Below are 8,989 nucleotides of genomic sequence, written 5' to 3'. Positions count from 1 at the left end.
TCTATGTTAAGCGATCGTAATTGGACTTATGTAGAAGTCACAACTATATGAGGTCGGGCAATAAAAATATAGGTGTTAATGCATGTTAGAGATTTGGTTGAAGAACCAAACTTCTAAAACATACCATACACTAAAAGAAAAGTCAAAAGGGAGAGACATATCTCAGTTATACTTGTATTGATTCATCTGACACAAATCATTGATGAATCAATTAGCCTTTAGACATTAGAGGTTTCATTAGTCAAATGAGGGAATGGGAAAGAATAGGGATGAAGATGGAGAGAGAGGGGGATATAGAAACACAAATTGATCATGGGAGGAATTTCATCAAATCAAAACCATCCATTCATTTTGGGAGATGAAATGTACATTTCATCAATCCCCTAAATCTAATGGTTTTAATCCAACAAAAGTCAAATCAACCTTGACCAAGGCCTAAACAGAAAGTCAAACATCACAAGACCAATTTAAAATCAATTTAAAAATGAATTTAAATGCATTTTAATTTGGTCAAAACCTAAAATCCCTTTAAAACACCAAATAAACGGCCAAGAGATTTATCCTAGGTCAAACAAGGTCAAAGGGCCTTAGACAAAAAATTTCACAATTTTTAAAAAGTTAAAAGTATTTTTAAACAATTAAAAATATGCACAAAAACATTTAATTCATGAAAAATACCAAAATTAATCCAAAAAATAATTTTAATTCAGAAGATGAAAGATAAAAATATTTAAAGATTTTTGGTGAAAGTCCCATATTTTTTGGATTAAAAATGAAATTAATATGAATTAAACAAAATAAAGGGATTAAATGAAAAATCAGAATTAAAAAAGAAAATAGAAAAAACGAGGGCCATCAGATCTCCCTCATTAATTGAGATGGAAGATCTGATGGCCAAGCGTGCGCATTCCACCACATGCCTTAGTCAATGTGTTGCATGCTTGGTAAATAAAAGGAAAGGCTAGGATTAAAACATTTTGGATGGATCAAATGGTTGGTGAGCCTCACCGGACTGGATGACCACCAACCATCACCAGAATGAAAAACAAGGACACGATTTTGAAGAAAAAATGCTCAGGAGCTAGAATCTGGTCTCAATTCTCTCCAATTCCAAGTATATTGAAAGATATATGGATTTGAATTTTGAGGATCATGATCTGAGTTGCTTCGATTCGATCTCAAAGCAACTCAATCTTGTTGCCTACATTGGTAGGACTTCAGCAAACCAACAATCAATCAAAATGAATAAGAAATGAGGTAGAATTATAGAAGAAAAGTTTCTGAAATTTCACCTTCGAGGAGCTTCAAATTAGCTTGATCTTGCTTCCAATTTGGCTTGGCTTGACTCTAGAAGCTTGCAGGAGATGGTATTGATGATTAAAAAGCTTGGACTCTTGGAGTTTCAATTCCAAAACAGAATGAGAATTGAAACTCCATTTCTCAAGAAATCTTCAAGGTTATCCTTTCAATGGGGTTTGGGAGAGAATGGGTATGAAACTTGGGCAAGGGGGATCCCTTTTCTGATCACTAGGGTCATGTATTTATAGCCATTCTCATTGTTTTTTGCACACTTCAAAAATTGGCCAAAATTGGAAAGATGAGATGCATGCTTGCATGGGCGTATGATAGGCCCATGAGATGATGTAATTAAGTCCAAAAATGATCACGAGTGATGCTGGAAGTGTAACATGAAGCCATGCATTTGAAATTCAGAAGTGGTCATGGGATTCATCCAAATGGAACCATGAAGATTAACCATACGCAAGTCATTCAAACCTTGCCTAAATGATGTGATTTTGGACTTTTTGGAAAGGTGAGATCAAGGGGAACAACATTCATATTTAACATTTTTCTATTTGAAGCTTGTATCATGATAAATTTTGAGGTGGAAGTTTGGGAAATCAAACAGAATTAGAAAATGTTCCTTTATCAAAGTTGTAGATATTTCAATCCTCTTAAATTGGGTCACTGTCATACGGTGAACTGACTTTGGTGTGTTTTGCTTTGGAAAGCAAATGTCGCGGTTAGCAAGAGTCGCCACCGACTTTTCTTTTATCCAATAAGGAAAGGTGGAAAAGAACAGGAAAGACCTTAATTAGATTTTGGATTCGGGAGGTACATTATACAAAGGGAAGGTGTTAGCACCCTTTGTATCCATGGTTATCCATGGGCTCTTAATTGCTTGATCACTTACGTTTGTATGGAAAAAGTGGTTGTGAATTGTTTAGAAAATGTTTTGAAAGGAAAGGTGGAAAAGAACAGGAAAGACCTTAATTAGATTTTGGGTTCGGGATGGATCATACGCTAGACCGTATCTGAATAGTAGAGTGAGTTGTTCATTAGGCGGGTGACTTCGTTGGGGAGGAAAGATCAGAATGGATCATACACTAGATCGTATCTGAGTTGCAAGATGAGCCGTCCATTAGGCTGTACCTGAGGATGAAAGGGGTAGTCGTACGCTAGACTACACTTCAGGAATGTACCGTACACTAGGTAGCATCTGAGGAGATGAAGGTCTAACTGGGTTGTACATTAGACCGTATTTGAGCAGAATGAGCCGTCCGTTAGGCTGAATCTGATGATGAAAGGGGTAGTCGTACGCTAGACTACACTTCAGAAATGTACCGTACGCTAGGTAGCATCTGAGGGAATGAACATCCAAACGGGTCGTACGCTAGACCGTCTCTGAGCAGAATGAGCCGTCCGTTAGGCTGAATCTGATGATGAAAGGGGTAGTCGTATGCTAGACTATGTTTCAGAAATGTACCGTACGCTAGGTAGCATCTGAGGACTTGAAGGTCTAACTGGGTCGTACATTAGACCGTATTGGAGTAGTTGAAGGTCAGAATGGATCGTACGCTAGATCGTATCTGAGTTGAAGGAGTCATATGTTGAGCTGAACCAGAATGAACCGTACGCCAGGCTATATCTGATAGTATTTGTATATGTTATATTTGCAATAAATGTTTGGGATGTAGTCGAATCTTGAATGTAATTGATACAGATGTCCGTCTGAATGGACCTTTGTTTTGACTGTATCAGGAGGATAATTAACCTGAAAGATAAAGTTAGTTTCATGCTATGTCATGATGCATGAGATGTTTTATGCTTATGAAAATGAATGCGAACAATGTATGCATGCGTATGCTGTGAAATGATGTAATGAATGAATTATGCATCTGAAAAGTTTTTCCTGGCGACTCCCTGGGGAAAATAAATCCCCATCTTCTGGTTGGAGACGCTTGTATTGATGACCCTTTCTTAGCCGGGGATACTTGATTTCTATCTGGTGGTAGAGATATCCAACAGAGCCTGGCTGGGGATGGATGAGATGATCGGCCTGTCTGGTGATGCCGACCTCTTCTGGGAAATAGCTGGCTTTGCTGGGGAATAGAATTAGCAACGGATTCATTGGAAAGCATGGTTAGACCTTCTCCTCGATCCTGAAGTCTTTCGTAATTGCTACTTCTATTTTATGCATGCATTTTTGGTAAACATCGATCATATTCACATGCACATATCAATTCAAATTAAATCAATGGACGTTTATGCAAGTAAAACAGAGAAAGTAAAACAAAACACCTTTTTGGAAATGAAATTGTATTGATTTTGAAAGAGGGCCTATAGACAGGCAATTTTGTGTACAAGGAGACAGAAATCCTAGTAAGAGGAAATTGCCAAGAAAACGAAGAGAAAGCTATGCAGAAAAAGTCCTATTGATTCTAATTCTGCTACTGTCATTATGTCTTCAAGCATCTCGTCTCCTGCTGTCGGATAGAAGTGATTGGCTTGTTCAGTCCCTTTGACTTGGGTGAAGCTGACCGAGAACGGGACATAGTCATACGCTTTAATCCCTAATTTTTGCCTGGACCGCCTTTTCAGGTTTTCAGTCCACCAGGATACCCTTTTTTGCCCAAGCCGCCTTTTCAGGTTTTCGACTTGCCGGGTGTACATGCGTAGTATTTTTTAACTATGTCCGTGTTCACGGGATGCGGGGACTCTTCGTCATCCACTGTAACAAGCATCATGGCTCCACCAGAGAATACCTTCTTAACTACAAATGGCCCTTCGTATGTGGGAGTCCATTTGCCTCTAGAATCACCTTGTGGTAGAATGATACGCTTTATTACCAAGTCGCCACTTCGGAGTTATGGCGTTTTATTTTGAACTGCGTGCAGAGTTCAGTAATCATCTGGTTGTTCAAATTAGCACCATTATCAGTGATAGCTCTTTCAGGAGATAGCAGATTTCGCAAATGTGTATTTGATAAGATCCATCTTAGAAATCAATAAAGTCGTACGATTCAACATATACTGTCTTAGTCGGCGAGCAGCCCAGGCCAAAGCACGGCAAGCTTTCTCGAGCTGTGAGTATCTTGTTTCACAGTCGGTACCTTTTTGCTAAGGTGGTATATTGCATGCTCTTTTCGACCAGATTCGTCATGTTGCCCCAACACACACCCTATTGAATTTTCTAACACGGTCAAATACATGATTAGAGGTCTTCTTTCAACTGGTGGCATCAGAATTGGAGGTTCTTGGAGATACTTCTTGATTTTGTCTTGGTAATTCGGAGATGGATTCGCAAGTAGCGGTCAAATGGGAGTTAAATCGGGCGACGTGGTCCAGATTTACGATTTCGATCGATGCCCCATGCGGCTGAATAGTCTTTTCTTCTTGCAGCAGTCTGGCAAGCTCTCCAGGTACTTCACAATCTTCCTCACTTCCATCCTCGGCTTGGTAGATCGGATTTTCAAAGTCATAATGAACAGTAGCAGAGTTATTACCAACAGGATCCAGAGTGGATGTGGATCGGAAAATTGTTACGTGAGTGTGTGCAAGAAAACATAGCTTGTTTGAAAAATGACAGGAAAGATAAAGAGCGCAATATTTGAATGCAAAAGGTCCATTGATTTATCGAATGTGAATATGCTTATGAAACCGACAAAACCTTTAACAAAATTTAATACATTAAAATAAGCAATAACAATTACTCCTGACTAAAGGAAATCGTGATAGTGTCTTCAGCCCTTCCAATTATTGAGTCCGTCACCAATTGTTGGGAAAATCCAGCTATCCAAGTCATAATCGTTATCAGTATCTTCCACAGCATTGACAATCTCGTCATGATTAGGCAGAGGAGCAATGATGACATTAGGAGTCTCCGGAGGATCAGAGGTAGCCGCCTGTATCTTTCCACTTCGAATGCCGCTTTCAACATGTTCACCTGTTAATATAAGTTCAGTGAAACCCAATGAGGAACTCCTCAATAGATGGCTGTAGAATGGGCCAGTCAGTGTGCTCATGAACATGTCCACTAACTCTCTGTCAGTCAGAGGAGGTTTGACTCTGCCAGCCAAATCTCTCCATTTTTGAGCATATTCTTTGAAGCTTTCTTTAGATCCCATAGTCATATTCTGCAACTGTAACCGAGTAGGTGCTAATTCAGAATTATACTGGTAATGGTTGTAGAAAGTTGTCGCTAAGTCAGTCCAGGTGTGGATGTCAGAGCTCTCGAGCTGATAGTACCATTCTAACTGTGTGCCAGACAGACTCTCTTGGAAGAAATGGATCCATAGTTTCCTATTAGTGGTATATGGCTGAATCTTTCTCACATAAGCTCTCAGATGCATCTGAGGACAAGATGCCCCATCATACTTAGTGAAAGCAGGGACCTTGAATTTGCGGGGAATGACCACATCAGAGACCAGACCTAAGCTTTCGAAATCCAGACTGGGCGTCTTTTGACCCTCCATAGCTAGCATGCGTTTTTCCAGCAAGTTATACTTATCCTCTTTTGGAGAGCACAGTTCATTTTCATAATCTTCATCATCGTCCTCATGGTTGAAAGGATTAGCATTCTTATCTTCCGAATCATTTTCTGTTTCCTCTTCTCGATCCTTTGGAAGTCTAATCTTGACTCCCGCAGCCTGTCCTTTAAGCCTTCTTCCCGGGTTAATGTAACTCACAGGTTTCTTGTCTTTCTTCTCAAGCAATAGAGCCTTCAGTTCTTCCTGCCCCTTGGATAAGTTCAAGATCATCTCCTGGAGTTGAGCATTCTGAGCATGGAGATCTTTGACAGTTTGTTCGAGGTCCATTTTTCTGTTTGGAGGAAAACCGTGAGAACACTTGATCCCTTAGAATACCTGTTATGCAATGTTATGTCATGCTATGCAATATATGAAATGTTTTCAAGGTTTAAAGTCCTTGAAATGGTTAGTACAATGTCACGATGTCATGATGTTATGATGTTATGATGTTATGATGTTAAGTAAATAACAAGCACAAGCAAGTCACACAACCATCATTCCTAAGTTTTAAGGCTTGCATGAGTTCCATAGGTAAGTACCCTCCCCACTGAAGTTTGGTTGGTTCAACCTGTCCTAGAATAGTAACCGGGTTCTAGAAGGATCTCCAATCATTGACCTTCCTTTAAGTCCACTTCAGTGCAACACCAAGTGGTTGACCAAAGCTTCCCTAAAGTCTAATCTCGAGGAGCGTAGTATCGAGTCTCAACCAACCCCAGTCGGAACCGAAGTCAGTTATCTCACTACTTTCTAATGGCTAGGATGAGTCAATTATGGTTCTAAAGGTCTGGTTAACGCTTTGATGACACCACGCGGAAGCTAAATTTTTCCTCAAGTAAACATGAGGAACATCAGGACATCCAAAGTGTCACATTAACCGTAGCCATCATTTTGACCATTCCAGTATACGCCGGATAGTCGCGATGATCTATTGCTACTTACCTAAGGTACACTAGATCCGGGTGTAGGATCTTTCACTCAAGCATAAAATACCCAAGCAATCCCTTAAAAGTAAATCAGACAATTTGAATAAGTGATCTTGTTTTTAAGGTAACCTCTCTTTTTAAGTGTCCCCAGCAGAGTCGCCAGTTCTGTCATACGGTGAACTGACTTTGGTGTGTTTTGCTTTGGAAAGCAAATGTCGCGGTTAGCAAGAGTCGCCACCGACTTTTCTTTTATCCAATAAGGAAAGATGGAAAAGAACAGGAAAGACCTTAATTAGATTTTGGGTTCGGGAGGTACATTATACAAAGGGAAGGTGTTAGCACCCTTTGTATCCATGGTTATCCATGGGCTCTTAATTGCTTGATCACTTACGTTTGTATGGAAAAAGTGGTTGTGAATTGTTTAGAAAATGTTTTGAAAAGAGAATTTAACTTTGTAATGATTCTTGTATGAATGTATACAAAGTGGTTATCTCGTTCAGTTTTGAAAGTTGTTTAGAAAAATATAACTCGGTAATGATTCTAGCATGAATGTATACCAAGTGGTGATTTTCTAGTATTTTGTGAAGTGTGAAAAGTATTTTTAAATTATGAGTAAGCAATTAAGAGTTATACCTACCCAGGGTCTTGATGGGCATTTCCTATCCTTGTGAGGGTAAAACCGTCCTTATTATTGAGAAATAAGTAGTTTTATCCTTTGGATGTAAAAGGGTCATCGCAGAGTCATCGATTGGTCATTGAAGGCAACATTTGTAAGGATACCTTAGCATTCGAAGGGACAATCATCATTTAACCGTAGGCTACACCGAAGGGTCATTGAGGGACAAAATCATATATTCGAAGGCAACACCCGAGGGGTTATGATTTATTTTATGATGATTTAATCGAAGGGTCTTGGCTAAGGGTATCCCCACATTCGCGAGACATGACCATAATACCGTAATATCGTAGGGTAACAAAGAGAGGTCCAAGATCGCATATTTAAAGGCAAAGTTTTACAATTAGTTAGATAGCCGTAATCGATTAAGTAATTAGGTCCACATTAAAATCGATGAAATCAATACATTAAAATCAGCTAGATAATTTAGGATGTATCTCCACATTAAAATTAAGTAATTCAGAATCCCTCTCCATAAGGGTATCCCACAAATAAAGTGGAATACTTAGCCGGCCGTTTCTTCGGGAATGTGTAAGCCTTTACACAATTCAGCACACGGGTTAGAACATCGAGATAAAGTACAATTGAAAATCGCACCACAACAGTCATAAAGTCAGGCCAAATAATGCAGAATTATAATAAATCTTGATTAGATAAACATAAGGCAGAACATGAAAGAAACAAAACAGCCCCTGTTCTGTTCGCTCCTGCTTCGCCTAGCGAAGGCTTAGCGAGTGCTCGCTACAGGCTCGCTTAGCGATGTGCTAGCGAGCTGCTACGGGTTTTGAGTTTGATAGCAGCATGATCTCCGGCACCCTGAACTTTATGGCATTTAATTACGGGAATAGCATGGACAAACATTCAGGATATTCAGGCATACTAAAATTCACATGTGAAATCAAATTACATATCCGAAGATTTAATCATGATGCCTTATGTATGTAGCGATTACCGATTAAAAGCATAAAACAGTAGTGATGCGCAAACCTGTTTGCAATGGAATTGCAGCTTTGGATTGGCAAATCGGGTCGAATTGGGCGGAGGCAACCTTGGTGCGGATGAGCGGCCTTCAGGGTTTCTTTACTCGGAATTCTCTGAGTTGGCCTCCAGGGTTTCTATCTGTCTTCGTCCGTTTTCGTTCTCTTTCCTTCTCTCTTTTTTCTGACTGAAGCTTGACTATTTATAATGCTCTTGTTGTGACCTAATGGGCTCAGAATGAAGCCCAGAATTCTGATATTCGCAAGCTTCGCTAGGCGAGCGTGTAGCGAAGGGTTTGCTAGGCGAAGGATTTGCTCGCCTAGCGAGCAGGCCATTTGTGACCTAATGGGCTCAGAATGAAGCCCAATAATTCTGGTATTCGCAAGCTTCGCTAGGCGAAGGAGTTGCTCGCCTAGCGAGCAAGCTAGTTTGGGCCTTTTTCTGGATTGGGCCTGTTGTGAGCTGGACTTTTGTTCCTTTAAGGTCAATGCCTTAAAAAATAAGTTGGAGTGCCTTGAAAAATGCCTTGTAATATGAACGGGCAAATTTTGGGGTATGACAGTCACAAATTTGACCTCATTTGGATTTGTGATGAAGGAGTTA

The sequence above is a fragment of the Lathyrus oleraceus genome, chromosome 1 (assembly GCF_024323335.1).
Source record: "Lathyrus oleraceus cultivar Zhongwan6 chromosome 1, CAAS_Psat_ZW6_1.0, whole genome shotgun sequence".
In the NCBI taxonomy this organism is placed as follows: domain Eukaryota; kingdom Viridiplantae; phylum Streptophyta; class Magnoliopsida; order Fabales; family Fabaceae; genus Lathyrus; species Lathyrus oleraceus.
This window is presented reverse-complemented; position numbering follows the sequence as displayed.